The 21,794-nt window shown below is 47.4% G+C and overlaps 2 long non-coding RNA genes across 2 annotated transcripts in view; both read left to right on the top strand.

The window, feature by feature from the left end:
- LOC131502280 (uncharacterized) overlaps nt 1-7,825 on the top strand; it is a 40,146-nt gene extending 32,321 nt beyond the window's left edge. The window contains exons 2-3 of the long non-coding RNA XR_009256997.1: nt 6,717-6,828; nt 7,394-7,825. This is a non-coding gene — a long non-coding RNA (uncharacterized LOC131502280). The remainder of the gene's footprint in view (nt 1-6,716; nt 6,829-7,393) is intronic.
- Nucleotides 7,826-7,832: 7 nt separating this feature from the next.
- On the top strand, nt 7,833-21,549 carry LOC131502279 (uncharacterized). The gene is made up of 3 exons (XR_009256996.1): nt 7,833-10,003; nt 17,460-17,610; nt 21,011-21,549. It is a non-coding gene; the product is annotated as an uncharacterized LOC131502279 (long non-coding RNA).
- The last annotated feature ends 245 nt before the right edge of the window (nt 21,550-21,794 follow it).

The raw sequence follows: 21,794 nt of genomic DNA, 5'->3' as shown, positions 1-21,794 counted from the left end.
AACAGAAGAGACCCATAAATATGGAGAACAAAATGAGGGTTGTTGGAGGGGCTGCGGGAGGGGGAGGGGCTAAACGGGGAAGGGGCCCTGAGGCATCTACTCCTGAAATCATGGTCGCACTAGGTGCTAACTAATCTGGATGTCAATGTAAAAGAATAAAAAATAGGGGCGCCTGGGTGGCTCAGTCGGTTAAGCGTCCGACTTCGGCTCAGGTCACGATCTCGCGGTCCGCGGGTTCGAGCCCCGCGTCGGGCTCTGGGCTGATGGCTCAGAGCCTGGAGCCTGCTTCCGATTCTGTGTCTCCCTCTCTCTCTGCCCCTCCCCCTTTCATGCTGTGTCTCTCTGTCTGAAAAATAAATAAATGTTAAAAAAAATTAAAAAATAAATAAATAAAAGAATAAAAAATAAAATTAAAAAAAAAATAAAATCGTTAAAAAAATAAAAAGAGAGCCTCCCTTCCCCCATGTGAGGTTACAGAGAAAAGATCGCTATCAGGAAGCAGGCCCACACCAGACGCTGCCTGGCCTTGAACTTCTCGGCCTCCCGATCTGTGAGAAACAAATGTTTGTGTTTGGGATTTGTGTTACGGCAGCTGGAACGGACCGAGGCACCGTCTGAGTGGTGGTATTGCCGACTGGCTTCCGTAGCTGAGTATCTCTTGGTTTAAGACCGTCCGGGCAGAAGCGAGACATTTGGGAGCCATCAGTGTACAGATGGCATTCAGAATCGTGAGCTCGCATGAGGCCACCAAGGGAGGCGGCCGTGGGAGAGAGAGGGAGCCAGCTGAGCGCCGAGCCCTGGGACACCCTGCTTGTGTTACAGTCGTGGCACCCAGAAGGAACCAATAAAAGACCGAGCAGCTGTGGCCGGGAAAAGTAGGAGGGAGAACCAAGAAAGCTGAGTGTCTTGGGAGTCACACGGGAAAAGCGTTTCAGAAAGCGTGTTCAGTGGTGTTTAGGTAAGATGGGGACTGAAGGTGGACCGTTGGCTGTGGCCATGTGAGGTCATTGTAGAGCTTGAGAGGCACCCTTTTGGCGAAGGGATGGCACGGAGGGGGGCCATCCTTTATTGGAGTGAGATCCGGAATTAGCAAGTACGGGAACAGAGAAGTGGGGCTGTCCTTGGAAGGGGGCACGAGGTCAAGGTTTCCACTCTGGTTTTTAAGGTGGGAGAAACCCAAGTGGTGGTCACGTGTATATGCGGATAAGGAGGATAGAGTAGCAGTAGAGGAAGGAACATTCATGAAACCAGAGAAACTGGGGGCAGTTAACAACTGATGTCTCTGCAGAGGCGAGAAGGGTCTAGTACACGATGGGGTAGGCATCACCCAGGAGGTTAGCATGTTCATAGGAGAAGAAGGTAGAGGAGGCAGGCATGTTGGAAGTCATTAGCACTAAGGTCAGACAGGGTCCGCTCTCTCTCTGCCTTCTGGACACATGGGAGGATTGTGCTTGCTGGCCCCTGATGGCATGGCGGGGTCACGTGACTGCTTGTGGCCAGCGAATCGTTCAAAGCGACACACGTCATTTCCGCGCTAGCCCTTCATTGTCCATGCGAACATCGTTGAGTTATTTCCCCCTCTTCCATGGCCAATAGCGACGCTCGAAACACTGGTTTCTCATCAACCGACATCCCTGAGTAGGGACCACACAGAGCTGAACCCTTAGCGGACCATTATGCACGTTGAGCATCCTTTGCTGTTCTTACCACATGAGCTTAGCCCATCCTGAGTGTTGTAGGCACGGATGTAGATAGGAGGACTTCCATGACGGTGGGGGATTATGGGAAGTCTGTTATGGTTGTACCTGGCGTGGCAGTGGAATGGGAAGGCGAGAGTGAAGATAGGGGAGAGGCATCGGAGATTGGAGGAGAGAGCAGAGGGGGTAGAATAGTCATTAGGGAGAATCTTAGACTAATTGGGCCAGCAGGACGGTACGATTATCAATCGGGAGGTACTCCGGGCCCATTTGAGGTTGGTGGCCATGATTAAAATGAATAGTTGGTGGGGGTGTGTTTTTCTGCGACTGCTGTTGACCGAGTGGGCACAGGCATGGCGTAGACAAAGGAAGCGTTGGATTTGACCAGGCAAATATGACCGTGCAAAGGGAATTGGAGATAACTCATACGAGAGTGATTATTTAGCGTATCCTTTTAGGACTTTTTTTTTTTTTTTAATTTTTTTTTTCAACGTTTTTTATTTATTTTTGGGACAGAGAGAGACAGAGCATGAACGGGGGAGGGGCAGAGAGAGAGGGAGACACAGAATCGGAAACAGGCTCCAGGCTCCGAGCCATCAGCCCAGAGCCTGACGCGGGGCTCGAACTCACGGACCGCGAGATCGTGACCTGGCTGAAGTCGGACGCTTAACCGACTGCGCCACCCAGGCGCCCCATCCTTTTAGGACTTTTAATCAGCCTCAGACACATTCATTCTTAGGGTAGTTGACACTGAGGGCTGAGAGACATGGTAAAAGTCAAACTCGTGTCATGTAAACCTTGGTTTAAAATTCACAAAGCCCTGGGGCGTCTGGGTGGCTCAGTTGGTTGAGCGTCCGACTTCGGCTCAGCACATGATCTCACGGTGCGTGAGTTCAAGCCCTGTGTTGGGCTCTCTGCGGTCAGCACAGAGCCCGCCTCAGATCCTCTCTTCGCCCTCCCTCTTTCCCTACCCCCGTTTGCTCTCTCTCTCTCTCTCTCTCTCTCTCTCTCTCTCTCTCAAATCAGTACACGTTGAAAAAAACCTTTAAAAAAAGTAAAATTTTACAAAAGACCTACTTAAAAAAAGTGGAGCGTCTGACTCTTGATCCCGGGTCGTGATCTCACGGTCATGAGTTCAAGCCCTGCGTGGTGCGTGGAGCCTACTTAAAAAAAATTAATTGATTAAATACAACTTACAGAGGACTTCTGCACACGGCAGGATATGAAAAAGGGGAGGTGGTACTGTTGGGTTGGTCCCTTGTGTCCCCATGTTTATCCTCTGTGCTTTGTGAAGTCACTGCCGTAGTGGGTCCTCTTTCTTTTTTTTTTTATTCCCTCCTTTCTCTCTCTCTTCCCCTAAGTATTTCTCTTTAAAATATCTGCACTCTCCATGTGTGGTTTACTATTTTTTTAATCTTTATTTTTTATTTTTTTTTTGATGTGTATTTTTATTTTTGACAGAGACAGAGCATGAGCAGGGGAAGGGGCAGAGAGAGAGGGAGACACAGAATCGGAAGCAGGCTCCAGGCTCCGAGCTGTCAGCCCAGAGCCCGACGTGGGGCTCGAACTCACAAACTGTGAGATCATGCCCTGAGCCGAGATCGAGTCGGACGCTTAACCGACTGCACCACCCAGATGTCCCTTCCGTGTGTGGTTTAAAGTTGACCGTCATACCCCTTGGCCTTCTCTTGTCTTTGCTGCTGTTCCCTTTGTTTCGTTGTGGGATTTGGCTCACTGTTGGTTGAGCAGATGGGGAGGGAAGAGAATATGGGTGTGGCGGGTTAACTCAGTTCCCAGTGAGACCCAGTGGCCCTGTGAGCTCCAGCCCCCCACAGTGGAAGTGTGACTGACATCCCCCTGATGACCTGTGAGCTCTCCGCAAGTTAGAAGTGCGGAAACTGATGCTTGAGGTCACTCGCGTGATTTCTGCAGCAATGGAGAATTGTTATTACCTTCACGCACACACCCCCTTTGTTGACTCCCGACTCCCCACCCCCCTGCCCCCACGTAGGGAATGTTGGCTATTAATGGGAGGAATTGTCCCTAATTCTACCAGTCGGTTTCAGGTGCACAGTGTGCCCCTTTCGGACCACGTAGGATCTCAATACTGTCCCAGAGGACACTCATTCAAAGCTTCTGTTCTTTCTTTGCAGCTTCTAGGTACAGATGTTGGTTCTAATTCTGGAACTGTTTAGAGGGACGCCCTGTGTTGCTGTTGGGTCACTAGAAAGCTGGAGGGGCCAGCTGCTTCTAAGCGTTGTTAAATGTGTCTCTATCGTCTCTGTCTTTAGATAGGGACAAGAGAGGGCTGGTTTGAGGAGGCCCCGCCGTCTGCTTTTGTGCTGAGCTTGAACCCTGGACTGAGGATCCCACATGCCCATCCTCGTGAGCATGTGTGCAGCCTGCCCTGCCTGGTTTGGGGGGGGGCTGATGTCCACATGGGGCCGCTGTGCTAGATCAGAGAGAAGCAGTTCATATCTGGGGTGTCGGGGTTGAGGTTGAGAGCCTGGGGCTGCCCTTGAGGATGGAAGGGACAGGCTTTGGCCATTGGAAGAAGTCTTCTCTGGTGTCCAGGAGTCCCCCAGTGCTCTTGTTAGAGCTTTCTTTTTTGGTGTGTCAGAGATCTTTAATGCTTCTTATTAAAACACGAACACCTTTGAGAAGAAGGGGACTTCAGACCCTCTTGAACAACAAATACCGTGTAAAGAGTCCTTTTTTTTCCTAATGTTTATTTTTGAGAGAGGGAGAGAGAAAGCATAAATGGGGGAGGGGCAGAGAGCGAGGGAGACACCGAATCCGAAGCAGGCTCCAGGCCCCGAGCTGTCAGCACAGAGCCCGACGCGGGGCTCGAACCCACGAACCGTGAGATCATGACCTGAGCCGAAGTCGGACGCTCAACAGACTGAGCCACCCAGGCGCCCCTTAATGTAAATCACACAGAAACTATGCAAATATATTTCTTCACCTCGTTGGTGATCTCACATGTCTGAATGATGCCTGTGGTGAAACTCAACGGAGATTTGTTCAGAATCCTAGATCCCCCCAAGACCACGGAGTCATGAGCTACTGGGAAATGCAGTTCCATAGTACCTGTCTTTCAGTGTCTAAGGCCAAGATACAGAAACGTTCATTACATTTCTCTATAGGAGAACGAGCCTTGGACATTTCGAGTCCGCTCCCTTACATAATCGTTCTTAGCCGTGGAAAGTTGAAGTCACGAGCTTTAGAAAGTGTGTAGGTGTCCTTTGAGGTCACTCTTTTCCGAAAAGAAAGCCGGGCTGACGCGAGTTCACCCTGCCTTTTTGCTCTGTCAACTTAAGAGTTACTGTGCTCCTTACGAATAATGTTGTCTCCGTAGAGTAACTTCTACATTTCGGAAGAATGCGTCATGGATCAGTGTTGAGAGTAATGGGAAAGTAAAGAGAGGCCGGGGAGCGAGGGAACCAGTGCAGGAGCCATTCACGAAGTCACAGTTGTTCTTAAGCCTTGTACACTCCCTCTGCGCGTGAATTATTCATTTTGCTGCCCTTGTGATAATAGCCACAGTGTTCCGTCTCTAAGACTGTCTTGTGATATATCCCTTCTTGTGCTAAAAGGCTCCATATGATTTAGAAGCCAATCCTTTCTGCTATGAAAATGTCATGCATGCTTCAAATGACAAAGGTTGTCGCCAGCAGTGGTTTCGAGTACTTTGTAATTCTTCTAGAATCTTCAAAGCAGTTTAATTCGAGGGTTCTCATTTTCAGTAAGAGAACTCGCTGAAATACTTGTTCTGCTCCTTAATATCCAAATGTTGAATTGGAAATTGAGAATGGCCAAAACGTACGGTGAAGGCAGTGTGTGTGTGTGTGTGTGTGTGTGTGTGTGTGTGTGTAATCATGGTAAAAAAAAAAAAAAAGAACTCGCATACCATAAAATGTGCCATTTTAGCCATTTTTAAAGGTATACAATACAGTAGTGCAACGGACCTGTAGAACTTTTTCATCTTGTAAAACCGGAAGTCTGTACCCATTAAACAGCCCCACCCCCCGCTTCCCCCGCCCCTCCCCCAGCCCCTGGCAACCAGCATTCTGCTTTCTGTTTCCAGGCGTTTGACTCCTTTAGATACCTTGTATAAATGGCATCCCACCATATTTGCCTTCTTGAGACTGGCTTATGTCACTTAGCATAATGCCCTCGAGGTTCACCCAGGTCGTAGCATGTGACAGGACGTCCTCCTTTTTTTTTTTTTTTTTTAAGGCTGAATAATATTCCATTGCCTGCCTGTACTCCATCTTATGTATCCATTCGTCTGTGAAGGTAGTGTAACCTGTTTTGTAAAGTGCTCTTCTGAAAGCTTTTCTTTCGAGTGAAAGCAACCGAACCACGGAGACTGTAGAAAAATCCAGTCTGAGCCCCTCGTGCTGAGAGAGATCAGACTTCCGGTGATGTTTTGTATCAGCTTTTTATACTGGCAAAACTTGGCATTTCCTCAACTGAAACTCCAGTGTAAGAGGTTCAGGCTCACACTTCGCCCCCGCCCCCCCCCCACCTCCCTCCTGTCCCCCCACACACCCCTCTTAGCATTAAAGTCCCTCAGATTGGCCGTTTTAGGGGATGGTGCGCCTGGGAAGCAGGACAGTGGAGAGCGTGTGATGAACATGGACGTTTTCTCCTCAAGTTGTGCTTCCCTCCAAGGAATCTTCTAGAAGGAAGAGATAAGGGGAAAGGGGCGGGGTGGGCAGGCAGCCGTTGCAGCAGTTGCGAAGATGAATGAGCTCATTAGGGTGAATAATGGGTTTTCTCACTGGGCTCTGGATTTTTCTCACGCACGGGCCTCTCTGTGGATTCCAGCCCCCGACTCGGAGTTGAAGCAGCTCTGGCTCCAGCGAAAGCACACACACACAGTAGGCTCCGTGGTCTGGGTTTGGTCTAAATGTTGCCCGAGCGCCAGAAAGGCAAAAGGTTGGACTTGAAGACGGAACACACGGTTTGGGAGACTGAATCCTGTAGCGTTACTCTCGCCTTTTCTTGACCTAGGGTCTTCCTCTGAGCCAACGGAGGAGGCAGATTGGGGAGGCCTGATGTGGACGGTGGAGGCCTCCTTGTCCTTCCAGAAGCCGTAGTGGCAGCCGTGTCCTGTCTTCCAGAGGTATGAGCTGTGAGGATGAGCCTTTCCTTGACTATTCTTGGGTAAGGGTGAGGGAGGAGCAACAGAGGGTGGGAGCCCCTCTTCTCCTTCTCCCTGCAGGAGTGAGTGATCTCCATTCTGTCCCGGAAAATGGCCGCCCCCGTCCCCGGCCCACCCTAAGGCGGGCCTTGCCCGGCTCTGCGGCTGTTTTTCCTCCCAGGAAAGCCCAGCAGGGTGCCGTGGGGTGGGTGAGGGCAGGAGGATTGCCCGTGGCCGTGCCCAACAGCTTGAAGGAGTGACCTGAGGTGCCTGGGGGAAATGCCTGTGTGCTTGGAATGTGACTCCCTGGGGATCCCCAACCCTCAGGCGCTTCCGCGATGGAGGCCGAGTATGGGGTGAACGGGGCAAGGGGGGAGGGGGATTGAGGGGCCAGGTGTACCGTTCTTCAGCTGGCTCTGGCCTGCCTCCTGGGATGCCCAGGTAACTGCCACGTGTCAGGGACAGTCAGCTGACTGACTTTCAGGCACGAGTCGGTGAGGGCCCTGACAGATCCGTGTGCCTCATAGCAAGGGATCGTTTTATTTAGGAGGCAGATGGGAAGGGAGGCAAGGACTTTCTGCCTCGTGGATGACCGTTCGGAGACCCGAAGAAAACACTTTTCAAAGATTTTTGGCAAGCGGCTTCTAAAGATAAGTTTACAGTGTGGGTTTCGTCTCCAAACATTTTTAAAAATTTTTTTAAAATGTTTATTTATTTTTGGTAAAGAGAGAGACAGAGCATGAGCAGCGGAGGGTAGGGAGAGAGAGGGAGGCACAGAATCGGAAGCAGGCTCCAGGCTCCGAGCTGTCGGCCCAGAGCCCGACGTGGGGCTCGAACCCACAAACTGCGAGATCATGACCCGAGCCGAAGTCGGACGCCTAACCCACTGAGCCACCCAGGCGCCCCTCCCAACATTTTTCTTTCTTTTTTTTTTTTTTTTTTATGAAAAACTCCCAAGTCTACAGCAAAGCGGAACCTACCTGGATTAGTAGCATCTTAAGATACTTGCTTTTTCAAATACCTAACCATCTAGTTGCTCATCTAGCCATCCATGAGCCCATCTTATTTTCCGATGTGGTAAAAAAACAAAACAAAACAAAACACTTTTCCCCAAATGCTTCTGCATTAGTAGTTCAGTATTTGTTTTTCAAAGGCTTGGTAGGTAAAATCTGCACGCCAGGAAACGCACAGATCTGAAGCGTAGAGTGCGGTCTTTTCCATCATTTTGTCAGATGTTACCAAACCAAGCCTCTGGATCTTGTCGCAGAATTTCTATCAGTTCTTCAGGAAGTGCAGTTTTAATTTTTTTTTTTTAACGTTTATTTATTTTTGAGACAGAGAGAGACAGAGCATGAATGGGGGAGGGTCAGAGAGAGGGAGACACAGAATCGGAAACAGGCTCCAGGCTCCGAGCCGTCAGCCCAGAGCCCGATGCGGGGCTCGAACTCACGGACCGCGATATCATGACCTGGGCCGAAGTCGGCCGCTTAACCGACTGAGCCACCCAGGCGCCCCATGGAAGTGCAGTTTTAAAAGCCGTTGGGAATGAGAACGTATGAGGAGCATGTTGTAAAGATTCTGTTCGCTGTAACATGAAGTTTGTGCCTTTACCACCCTGGCCCTTCTCTTAGTTCTTTTCCCCTCTCCACTCCCTTTCTCCTCCCCACCCCCTCCCCGCCAGGAGGGGGTGGGTGGTAAGAAAGCAGAGTGGTTGATTGAAGATTTTTTTTTAAATTTTACTTCGATACCTTTATAAGGCATTCTTTTTTTTTTTTTTTTTGAGGGACGAAGGGGACAAGGGCAAAGGGAGAGAGAGAGAGAGAGAGAGAGAGAGAAAGACAGAGCACAAGCAGGGGAGGGGCAGAGAGAGAGGGAGGCACAGAATCCGAAGCAGGCCCCAGGCTCCGAGCTGTCAGCACAGAGCCTGATGTCGGGCTCGAATTCCTGAACCTCGAGATCGTGAGCTGGGCTGAAGTCAGACACACCTTCTAGAAGGAGTGTACCGTTTACTTGGGAAGAGAGGATGGAGGTATGTGGTAGGTCGTGAAGAAGCAGGATATGGTAAGTGTAGGAAGTGCTCCAAGAGTAAGCAGTGGCTGGCAGCCAGCGATTAGGGAAGGTTCTGGAGCGGTATCTGCTTTGAGGTGGTTCTGTGTGGAGGGAGAGGAAAAGGGGAGAGGGCTTTCAGGGTCCCTGTGGCCTGCTCACAGCAGGGACGTTTTGGCCTTCAATCCAGCAGAACTGATGGCCGATTCGAGGAGGTCTTGACCGATAATGTTGAAAAGGCAACTTGTCACGATTGTGACGGGCCGTTAAGTGACCGGTCCTTTGGAAAGGCCAGTACGGTCTCTAGTGTTCCCTGGATTATTTTCCATTTCTCCCCTGTGGTTAGCAGAAATCCTACTCTTTGATTTTTTTTTTCTTTTGGTCAGGAGAACGAATGGTATCCATTTCTCAATCCATGGTTTGAATAAGAAACTTTTCATCTGAAGGTTTAAAGGCGAGGGTCCCCTTTTCACGAGAAGAATGAAGAGTTGTACTCCTTTTATTAATGGGGACTTGGTCACTGTTGAAACCACAAACAAACAAAAAAGGCCCAGCAGCATTTCTTGCATATAGTTACTGGGCTCCTTAAACGTTGCCAAATACCGAGGGGAAAGGAAAATCAGAAAAGTTTTGGTGGGGGGGGGGGGGTTGGTGGTTTAAAAAATATAGTGACTAACTCCTTGTGCTGACTAATGCCAGTGAACTCATAATGAGTAACAATAGTGAATTTAGAAGGGAGATTAAATAGAACAGCTATTTAAAGGTTGCTTTAATTCAAAAGACAGCCGAGTTGGTCACACAAGTCAGGATTCCCTTTGGGAAATTCAGAAGTAGTTCATTTCACCCCTACAAGGAAGGTTCTGTCTCTCTCCTTTATCGAAAGGAGTCCTCTTAGGGTGGTTAGAGATCAGCTCTGTCAAGGGTGGCTCCTTTTCCACTCGTCTCTTGGGGTGGGGGGATTCTTGGCAGATGATCTCGCTTGTGCTTTTGTGTTGGAGAAGTAACATAGGAGGCCGCTGATAAGCAAGAACAACCAATCGATGTAAAAGAACAAACAAACAAACAAACAAACAAAACTTGGTTGGTGATGCCCGTGAACTGGAAACACAAGGTTTGCTTGAGTTTATTTTCTCAGTTTTTGTTGCTAACCGTGGCATACAAAGAGAGGAACTGCCCGACCATCCTTTTCGTATCTGTAAATTTTTTCAACTGAATATTTTTTAAAATGAAGATTATATAATCGAGCAACAGTGCAGCTGACCAAAAGGTACAAACATGGGAAAGTCTGTTGTGGAATTTTCAATGATCTGAGTGTTAACCGGAAAATGGTTTGTTTGTTTTTTTTCCATCCTTGTTGAAAATATTTAAAAAATATATTTTTTTAGTTTATTTTTTGGGAGAGAGAGGGAGGGAGAGCAGGGGAGGGGCAGAGAGAGAGATAGAGCGAGAATCCCAAGCAGGCTCCGCACTGTCAGTGCAGAGCCTAAAATGGGGCTCGAACCCATGAACTATGAGATCATGACCTGAGCCGAAATCCAGAGTCGGATGCCTAACCGGCTGAGCCACCGAGGCACCCCGAAAATATTTTTAAATGTTCATTTTCCTTGGAACTCCTTTTTCCCAACTTCACTTGACCCTGAGACAGATAAGGGGACTTGTCATTTCCTGTCACACCATCTGTTGTATTTTTATTGATGCAGATTAGTGAACCGGTCTCTAAGTCCCCATTAGACTCCAGCCCGGTGCCCAGCATGTAGTAGGTACTTACTAGTTGATCAAGGAAAAAAGGTAATCACATTAAAGATGGATTTGTCTAGATGTGTTTTGGGGATGATGACGTCGTAGAGGATTTTATCTTGAAAAACATACCACACTCATCTAAACCTGCGACATGACTGCATATTCACCTTTTAGCTAAAATCTTTACATGAGTTTATTTTCCCATTGCTTTTTTTTCTTTTTGTAAGTTTATTCATTTTTCAGTAATCTCTACACCCACCGTGGGGCTTGAACTCACAACCCCGAGATCAGGAGTCCCAAGCTCTCCCGACTGAGCCCGGCAGGCGCCCCTCGTATTGTTTTTTTCTGTTACATTTTGTTTTCTCTCAGTATTTGGGATTTCCAGGCACTTAGGTCGCTCTTCAATTTTATATTGTGTATGTATTGAGAACATAATAATATTATAATTATAATTCTATATAGATAAATAATTTTCCCCGTTTAGTATGATAAATAAGTAAGAAAATTATCTCAAAATGCATGAATTTGAAAGGCATGAATAGAGAAGACAAAGCCTCGTTTCCTTGGTGAAGATATTATCTGAAGGTCTTTGAACAATTTATTGAATGGGGTATTTATTTAACGAAATTCAAGTCCATAGGCAAGTTCATGAGCAATTTTGCTTTTTTTAAAGAAATCTAATGGCTTGGAAATAATGAATTGAAATTCTTATTAGAGCATATGAGTTTTCTCTCAGTTTAATTTCTTCAACACGAAGAAGCCAATCTTTGCATGTAAAGCTGGAGGTAATTTAAGTAATTTTGCCTTCAGTTCAGCGGACTTCTTTTTCAGAGTTCGAGGTGCTGAGGGCAGACTCCCAAAATACCCTTCCCCCCCCAAACTGGTGGTTCATTTAGATGAAGTTTTAGAGCACAAGAAAAAGCACACATACTATGGAACTTGGTGTGGTAGTTAAGGAAGATTTCTTGTAAAAATTTGGCTTTCACAATCAGAGGAAACAGTTTTTAAAAGGAAATCGTTTGTAAGATCCAATTTGGTCATTGTCTTCTACCCTTTATAGACTTTGTTGCTTATAGGAGAGTGAGAAACGAATAGAGACATTTAATTAAAGAATTGCCTCAAGGTTTTGCGTGCCACCTTAACCTAAACTGGGATCATCTCCTGTTTTCCTGTCTTCTGGTTGGGGCTGGGGCCAGGTGCTAGAAGTATGTTCTCTCCTGTAGAATCACTATTTCCAGTTCGTTCGGATGTACTATAAATGTTTATTCCGTACCATTCAGAGATCGAATGCTCTCCAATCTTATCCGATCCAGAACTTGGGAAATAGGTTCGTGAACAGCATGACTCGATTTTCATTTTGACATGTAAGCACCCCCAAAGGCGTTTAATCCTTTCTTTTCTTTTTCTTTTTTTAAATTTTCTTTGACATTTTCTTTATTTTTGAGAGAGAAAGAGAGGACACGCGAGCGCCAGTGGGAGAGGGGCAGAGAGACAGGGAGACACAGAATCCGAAGCAGGCTCCAGGCTCCCAGCTGCCGGCACAGAGCCCGACGTGTGGGGCTCGAACTCACAAACCGGAGATCGTGACCGGAGCTGAAGTCGGACGCTTAACCGACTGAGCCACCCAGGCGCCCCTGATCCCTTTAAACAAAAAAAATCGGGGCGTCTGGGTGGCTCAGTCGGTTAAGCAGCCGACTTCAGCTCAGGTCACGATCTCGCGGTCCGTGAGTTCGAGCCCCGCGTCGGGCTCTGTGCTGACGGCTCAGAGCCTGGATCCTGTTTCAGATTCTGTGTCTCCCTCTCTCTCTGACCCTCCCCCGTTCATGCTCTGTCTCTCTCTGTCTCAAAAATAAATAAAACGTTAAAAAAAAATTAAAAAAAAAATCACATTAGCGATGCTGGAAATCCCTTGCCTAAACTCAAACTTCAGAATGGAATGGAACTCAGTCTCTTGGGCCTGTTAGAGCTTCTCAGCAGAGAGCAGTGGCAAGGAGCACGGGTGACCGAAATGTTTTACAAGGAAGTTATTGAATGGACCAGGAAATGCTGCAGGTCCATCAGATTAAGGTGCAGAAACCAAACCATCCTGGATCTCATAGACTCTTAGCTGTTTGCGGGAGGACGGGAAGCTTTTAATGTCGGTCACCGCTAAGGAACACGGGTTGCTTCAGGACGGGGCACGAATGACGGAATTCCTTAAACTTGATCTCAAAATTCTGGAATGCGAATGAAGCTTGAATCCTCAAGAAGACATTTGAAGAAAATAAAGCAAACATTGTTTCATGTAGCGAGAGCCAAGTCATAGAACCCATTGTCCAAAGACGTGGTGCCCGTTGACGCCAGTAAAATGAGCTCAAGAAAAATTTCTATCAGGTGACGCCGGAAGAGGGGTCTCTGGTCACTGCAGAAAATAGGGTGCCGTCTACCCGGACCCTTTCCCTAGTGGAGTCAAATCCTGTTGTGCATTAAATGCTTTCAGAAGATGCAGGTTCCTCCTAAAAACCCGTAACAATGGATTTTCTTTCTCCAAGGGTGTGTGTGTTTTTTTTAACCTTTTTCTTTTGAGCTGATTTTGCGTGTGCAGAAGAGTTGCAGAAAATACCATGAACAGTTCCTGTATACCCATCAGCCAGTTTCCTCAATCTCACGTTAACAGTGGTACGCCTACCAAGACCAGGAAATGAATGTTGGTGCAAAACGGCCAACGAAACTCCACGTTTTATTCAGATCTCTCACCATTTTCCCGCTTGTGTTCTGTTTCCGTTCCAGGATCTCATCCAGGATCCTACAGTCCTTTTAGTTATCTCGTATCCTTTCTCCTCCAATCTGAGTCGGTCCCTCCGTATAAAGGGTGTTTATTACCAAGAATCCCTGGAGATCATGGCTGTTAGGTACATTTGATAATAAAGGGGATTTAGAGTGTTGAAAGGTAGTTACGAAATAAGAATTTTAATCTAGACACTTGTGAGCATCACTGAACGTATAGAGTTATCAGCTCTATTTATTTATTTAAAAGTTTATTTTTGAGAGAGAGAGAGCAGAGAGAGGGGAACAGAGGATCCCAAGTAGGTTCTGTGCTGACAGCGGACAGCCCGATGTGGGGCTGGAACTCACGAACCAACCGTGAGATCACGACCTGAGCCGAAGTCGCATGCCTAACTGACTGAGCCACCCAGGCGCCCCTACGAGATTTTATTTTTAAGCAATCTCCACCCAACCTGGGGCTCAAACTCACGGCCCCAGCTGAGATCGAGAGTCGTGTGCTGTACTGACTGAGCCAGCTGGGCACCCCTTGAAAGACCCCCCCAACATCTTCTAAAATCATTTTTTTAATATTTGCAAAATGCTTTAGAAAGTTCTACTTGCTCTGAAAAGTCGTGAGAGGCAGGAACCAAGCTTTGACAATTTGCTCATTTTACTTAAAAGCAAATTGAGCCATAGGGGAGTTGTATATTTTGCATGCACTTGAACAGCAGTTTCAGGCACACTGGCAGGTGGAAAGAAAGACGGCAAATTACCACAGCGATTGAAAAGTAAACCTCATTTCATCAACCTTTTTTTATTATGACAGTAACTGAAATTGAGAAGGAAAGGCAAAATCTTCCAAAATTGTATACCCTCGAATAAATCAAATGTTTTACTCGTCAAAAGGTGAGATCGTAAGTGCTTTCAAATGCCTTCAAAATATTTGTCCCGTATATCTAGTTTGTGTTAAGATTATTTATTTATGTTATGAGAGAGAGAGTGAGCGTGAGCGGGGGAGGGGCAGAGAGAGAGGGAGCGACAGAATCCGAAGCAGGCTCCGCGCTGTCAGGGCAGAGCCCGATGTAGGGCTTGAACTCCGTCTCTCTCTCTCTGCTCCTCCCCCGCTTGTACTCTGTCTCTCTCTCGAAAATAAATAAGCATTTAAAAAATAAAAATAAAAAGAAGATGCTGTATATGAAAGACGAGAATGGCAAATTGGGGGACACAGTCCCAAGCTTACTTTATTGATTGATGGCTTCACGATCCAGTTCTGGTGGAACTGAAAGCGGTGGAAAGGCCCGGAATTTCCACAGAGGATGTAACATTTTTCCTTTCGTGCTGCCCCACACTCAACCTTTCTCGAATCAACCCCAACGTGGTGATGCCATTTGAAATGAAACCACCTTCTAAGCAAAGAGGCACGATACGGGAAGGCCTCCCTTGGCCAACACAAGACCCGTGATTTCGGAAGACTCATCATCAGGTTGATGTCGTCGTGAAGGAAGGATGGATGTTCTGTGGTTCCCAGATGCCAACGGTCTTCTGAGTCGAGGTCTGCCCATAAAGTAGCCAGGCTTGCAGAGGTCGCGGGACTTAGGGGAGTCAGAGTGTCTGCTTTCCCAGAATGCTTCACTTGACTGGGCAATACAGACGCGTTGCTTTTCCATGACCTGTGTACCTGGACCCTCTACATCTTCTGCCCAGTACATTTTAATTTCTGTGTTGACCTGTGTGCATGGGTCAGGTTATTTGAGAGTTTCGAGCAAATGCCAAACAGTATTGGCTGCTTTTAAGAAATCAGTGTTTGAGGTTTCTCACCTATTAGGAACCTCCTCTCATTTCCTTGACTTCAGGAAACCCAGTGGGGGTGGGGGAGGGAGGTAGTTTCAGTTGCTTCTCACCTGGGGTCCTCTTTGCTGACGAAAACAGATTAACACGCAGTATTTATTCCTATATGAAGCGGTTAGCTATTACTCCTTTCGGGTAAAGTGGTTGAAGCTTAACCAAAGCCTTGCGGAGGTAATAACTGAGGGCCAAGGACTTAACCATTTCAGGTTTGGGAACACTCGAGCAAGCGAGCATGTTTCTGCGGCTCGCTCTGTTGCTACACACACTGGGGCCAGCCCTGCCAGTGTCGAGTCACATGAGAAGCACGCAAAAGTGAATCTTGTAAGAAACTACTAATTATAAGTACAGTTTCCTCTGGAACACAGGAAGCAAGCATTTGTCAGGCCTGTGAATGGAAGAATGCTTTCCAAATGAAGCCATTTATGCAGCGTCCTAGGTAGATTGTATTACGTCTCGCGAACTGAACCTACAGGCTACGTGGGCACGTTCCGAAGGATATGGGAGAAATAAAGAACTTGTCTCTTTGGTCGTATCCTTCGAGAAATGTGTATATCTATCTGTTCGGTCTAGACTGGACCCTTCAATAAGTTTTACATTAAAAATATGTATGGGGGCGCCTGGGTGGCTTAGCCGGTTAAGCATCCAACCCTTGGTCTGGGCTCAGGTCAAGATCTCACAGTTCATGAGATCGAGCCCTGCGTCGGGCTCTCTGTCAGCACAGAGCCCACTTTGGATCCTCTTTCCCCCCCCCCCCCCACTCCTCCCTTGCTCGAGCTCACTCTCTCAAGAAATAAATAAAACTAAAAAAAAAAATATGTCGACTCTCAACATAGGTGCTTTGTTAACTTTTGAGTAATAGTTCATTCAGTTCTTCAGAATGGACATTTATCACTGCAAATCAAGAGCCCTTCAGGTGGTCAGAGAACAAGGCTGTTGTAACGAACAGACCGTTAAACTGTTCCCTCGGTTGGCCATTGTTAACCTGCTCGAGTCTTTATGTTCTGTGAGTGAGCAGTCTGTGCACTCTGTATGGTTGTTAGCGCGTAAGAAGTGTTTGATATCCTATAGCCGCATTGGGTTGCCAGGGCACGTAGCATTATCAGATTTAAGGCCTGTGAAAGAGGCTGCTAAGGTTTTCTCCGTATTGGGGCTTAGGAAAAATACATTTTTCTTCATGTACTTTGAATACGGCATGCTTTTGAAACAGGCCATTTTGGGCTCTCCTTTCTTTTCGTGACTTTGCCTTCATGAGGATTTGATGGCGTTACCAGATAAATCAGAGCGCTCTTTTAAGCCTTAGATTTTCTTTTGGGAACACCTTGCCCTCCGAGCTCTGGGCTAAGGCAAGGGTGCTGATACTGTGTTCCATCTTGTGCTTCTTGTGTTCCTGGCAATCACGTACTTCGCCGGAGGGTTGCCAGCCCGTGAGAAGATTTATTCAATCTTAAGACCCGCCTTGGCCAGTAGGAGAGAGGTTTGTGGCACTAGGGGAACAGAGTTATGGCAGTTTTTTAAAAAAAATTTTTTTAATGTTTATTTTTGAGAGAGAGAGAGTGAGCGAGCGCAAAGAGAGAGGGAGACACCGAATCCGAAGCAGGCTCCAGGCTCCGAGCTGTCAGCACAGAGCCTGACGCGGGGCTGAACTCATGAACTGTGAGATCGTGACCTGAGCCAGAGTCAGACGCTTAACCGACTGAGCCACAAAGGTGCCCCGAGTTACGACAGTGTGACTGAAAGAAAGGGAAGGGATGTGGCCGGTCCTGTTTTGGGGTGAACAAGGTGTGTAGGAAATTTCCCTTTAAGTCTGCGTTTACTCATTGTGTTGTTTTTTTTTTTTAATTTTTTTTAACGTTTTTTTAATTTATTTTTGAGACAGGGAGAGACAGAGCATGAACAGGGGAGGGTCAGAGAGAGAGGGAGACACAGAATCTGAAACAGGCTCCAGGCTCCGAGCCGTCAGCACAGAGCCCGACGCGGGGCTCACGGACCGCGAGATCGTGACCTGAGCCGAAGTCGGCCGCTCAACCGACTGAGCCACCCGGGCGCCCTGTGTTGGTTTTTAAACCCTGGTCCCTCTCACTCTTCTGGGGAACCACATGTTAGAAGATAGGCATATTTGGTAATACAATACCTGGCATAGGGAGACGTGGCGATAATTGCTATTTTCAGAAGAGAAGCATAGCATTTTAGAGTTTGCCGGATCCGTCCCTCCCTGCTTTTCTTTTTTTTTTTAGGCAGATGGAGAAACTGAGTCCTGAAAGGCTGAGACATCCTTGAGGTTATACAGAGAACTCAAGTGGCATAAGGTCCATCTAGAAGGTAAAGACGAGAACCATTTCTACTTGATGGACACCCGCTTGCCGAGAAACGCTTTTGCTCCGCTCGGTGAGTGTTGCCCTTCTGAATGCATCACGTTAAGATTTTTAAAAGCCTGTTAAACTTACGTTGAACAAATACGTGTGTCGCTTTTAAAATGGAGGCTTGCAACAGCATTTCGATCTCTCCGTATGTCACGGCTGAGGCCAGATTAACCAGCCAATTTCAGATCTGGTGTTGGGAGAGCTCAGATATAGATTCACTCGAAGTTTCTGTCAGATCGCAGCTTCTGGAAGCCGTTTGCAAACGGCCTTTGATTTACTGGTTAAACTAAGGAGGCTTCTCAGGGGAGCCTGGCTGGCTCAGGCTCGGAGGAGCGTGCGACTCTTCGATCTCGGGGTCGTGAGTTCGAGCCCCGTGCTGGGTGTGGAGATTATTTTAAAAATAAATAAATAAACTTAAAAATGATAATAACAAAAAGGATGCTTCTTCTTCCCTTCACCTTACTTCTGAAACCTCATGCTCCCTGTGTCCTGACTGCTTCCGTTGTGCTGTCCCTCTGTCCCCACGTATCTGAGCTCTTGGAGGGCACAGGGCCCCGGGGCTCCGTGCCAGGTGGAGGACCCCACCGGGCCGCTCTCTCCTCCTCCCCCTCACCACTGGAGAGTCACAGCAAGCCAGGTCACCTGCCTAGAATCCCCCGGGGGTTCTGATCTGCCGCGCCAGGGTAGAGAATGCTTGTAATAATGTTTTTTTTTTTTTTTTTTTGGAAAGAAACTCAGAAACTGACAGGGATACTACAGACTTCTAGTTAGGATCCATGTTTGAGGTGAAAAGACCTCTGCTCACTCAGAGGTCCTCATTCGTTGAACACCTGTTGTGCGCCAGGCTCAAAAACAGCATGGCCACATTTAAGCCCTTGTGGTAACACTGCGAGGAAGAGGTTAGTAGCTTTCTGCCAGCCATGAGGTCATAGAGACTTAAGAGTAGGCATTCAAGTCCCAGGGCCAAGTTCACATAGTTAGTAAACGGTGGAGGGCATTCGTTATTTTTGCGTGTCCGATTCCACCCAACTGTTCTCCACAAGAAAAGAACAAAACAGGTGTTTGGTCTTCCCTTCCATCCCTTTCTTCCTTGCGTATCGCTGTGAAAACAGAATAGCGATTTTTCAAGGCACATACTTCCGGTTTGGCAGAATCACTGCCTCATCGTTCGACTGTGCATTTATGCAAAAACACACCCCACTTTCTGAAGTTGTACTACGTGCCAGGCTCTGTGCTAGGCGCTCTGGACACAGCCGGGAATGTATTTGAAAATAAGTATTATTTTTACCAAGGCCCGAGATAAAAATGAGACGCTTCACCGCATTTCACCGTGTTCTTTCTTTACTTATCAAGGGGTCGAAACAAAGCGCCCGAGATGAATTGTCATTTTCCCATCGACTCACAGAATTACTGAACTGATTGGGTACGTCTGAGATTTCGTAGCCAGCTTCTGAGGGTCTGGGGGAAATGCAAACTAAATCATTCTATTATTAATAATTTAAAAAAAAATTTTTTTTAACGTTTATTTATTTTTGAGGCAGAGAGAGACAGAGCATGAACGGGGGAGGGTCAGAGAGAGATGGAGACACAGAATCTGAAACAGGCTCCAGGCTCTGAGCGGTCAGCACAGAGCCCGACGCGGGGCTCGAACTCACGGACTGTGAGATCGTGACCTGAGCCGAAGTCGGCCGCTTAACTGACTGAGCAACCCAGGCGCCCCTCTATTATTAATAATTTTTAAGGAGGGGGATTCCATTAAGCCTTTACCATGGGTGTCGCTTTAGACTCTTGCAGCCTGCTGTGATGATGATAAATGATTTCTGCCCTGTCAGAATTGCCTGGTATACATGTGCGTTTTCAGCTGAATACGTTTTAAAATCTTAAATTCTATACCTTTAACCAAACTAACCGCCAACTTACATGCCTACTTTGTTGTTCTTCTGTTAATTGTCATGGTTAAAAGAGTCTGGTCTTCTGTTGTAATAGAATTAATCAGATTGTGGGTTACAGACTTGAGTCTTTTTCTTTTAATGTTTATTCAGTTTTGAGAGAGAGAGAGAGAGAGATGGAGGGGCATCGAGAGAGGGAGACACAGAATCCAAAGCAGGCTCCAGACTCTGAGCTGTCAGCACAGAGCCCGACATGGGGCTCGAACTCATGAACCCTGAGATCATGACCTAAGCTGAAATCGGATGCTTAACCGACTGAGCCACCACCCAGGGCTTCCTGAGTCTGCTTTATCAAGCACTCTCCCATATGGTGATTTGCCATCTGTAAAGCTACTTTCACCTCAGGTCTCCGATTGTAGGATTGCATTTATCCCTTGAAAGAATAGGGGAAAATTCGAGACGCTTTAAAATGATTCCATCATGAGAGTGCCAGTTGTAGGGGAAACATCTCCCACAAGAATAACTTGACCAAACATCTGTAAAAGTTTCCCATTTAAAAGTGTTCCGACTGATCAGGTTCTGAGGTAAACCAGAAATTCTGTCTGTGTGTGTTTCTTTATGTCCTTTCTTCACTGTCAAGGTGTTGAAACACGGAATCCTAGGTTCATTCCCTGCTCTCCAGAACTACCTGGTTTATTCAGCAGAGAGCTCTTGCTCTCTGGAGTATGTCATGCTTGGTTGCTGGAGTCTGTGTCAGGGCCTTCGTGGCTCCAGGGCTATTTCCCCTGGAGTATCTGGGTCATGCTTGGCTTGAGTCACCACACAATGGCTCCTTCTTCTTGGTCCCACAGAATGCCCGGGGCTAGAATCATTACTTCTTTGAATGGCAGTCTTTGCTCCTTGGTCTACTAATATGGCGTCCCCCCTCCCCCCGCCCCCCGTAGCTACCCGAGATGGTGCTTCAGAGACAGGACTCAAGCACTTTCTAGGTTGTAGACTTCACCAACGTGAAGTTTTATTCAATCACCGAAAGATCCCATATAATAATTTCCCAATTTGCCAAGGTGAAACTTTTCCATTGGGACCACTATGGCCGACTCAGTGCTGGTGGTGGTGAAGTTCTCATTAGTAACTTAACGCTCATTTCTACTTCAGTTACCTGTGTCACTGTTCAATGCCTGTGTATTCCCCGCCGAAGTTCAAATTCTGCGGTGACAGGAAGTGTCCTCACATTGCCTCACGTATGCAGTGGGTGTCCAGTGAATACTTGTTTTTATGTGTAGTGTAAAGAACACTGAGCTGGGACCCTGGGGGAACTTGGACCCCAGTCCCATTTTTGCCTCAGCAAGGTATGCGACCTTGAGCCGGTCACTTCCCTTATCTAGAATAGAGTCTCCTCATCTTGCGAAATGAGGCCACGGGCAGGGAGACTCATGAGGTGGCTCTCAGCTTTATGAGTCTCGGTTTGTGTCTGACTAAATGGAGGAAGAATTTCAGCCGGCCAGTTGAATGCCACGACTTTGTTTCCATACCCAGGCTGATTCCATTGGAGTGCCCTGCCTTGGGCTGGGAATGGCTGGCCCCTTGCCCTCTCGAGAAGCCTGTGCCAGAACCCGAGTCATCTCCTTTGGGACGTCTGAGTGGTTTCCCAACTTTTTCTGTAGCAGCTGAATTCTCCTTACGATAATAAAAGAGTTAGAAGGACTGGTCAGTATAGGTGGGTAGAAGCCATGTTGGCACTTAGACCTGACTTCATCTCCCACCCCCAGCACCAGCTCCAGTCCTGTGGTTCCCAGCTCACACCATAGAACATTCTGGTCTGGCCAGGTAATAGGCATTTGGATGACTAGGAGTCTGAAATGTTCCCCCTTAACACCCTTCCCTAAGCCTCCCTGTAACCTCCCCCTCGGTCCCCCCGCTACTGCTCTCTGACTACTACCAAGAAGATTGGAAACCTCTCGGTGACAACCTGAAAGATCCTGGATCACCTTATCTCTTCTCTGATCCAGGAGGAATCAAAGAAGACTCCAACGGGAACTTACTTCTTCCGCCAGTTCCCCGTCCCCACCCCCCCCCCCAAAACCCCACAACCTATCCAAACTCACCTGAGTTGAAATGTACACCCCCAGTGATCCTAGCGTCATTAATAAAACTGGATTCATAGTTACAAGCCTGAAAAAGGAACGTCCAGTCCCAGATGGCTTTTCACTGGTAAATTCTAACAAGCGTTGAAGGAAGAAATAACACCAGTTTGAGACTGTCTCTTTGAGAACAAGAGGGAAAACGTCCCAGTGTATGACATGAGGCCAGCATTTAAGGA

The sequence above is a fragment of the Neofelis nebulosa genome, chromosome X (assembly GCF_028018385.1).
Source record: "Neofelis nebulosa isolate mNeoNeb1 chromosome X, mNeoNeb1.pri, whole genome shotgun sequence".
NCBI classification, from domain to species: Eukaryota; Metazoa; Chordata; class Mammalia; order Carnivora; family Felidae; genus Neofelis; species Neofelis nebulosa.
The sequence above is the reverse complement of the archived record's forward strand: the minus strand, read 5'-3'. Positions and strand labels throughout refer to the sequence as shown.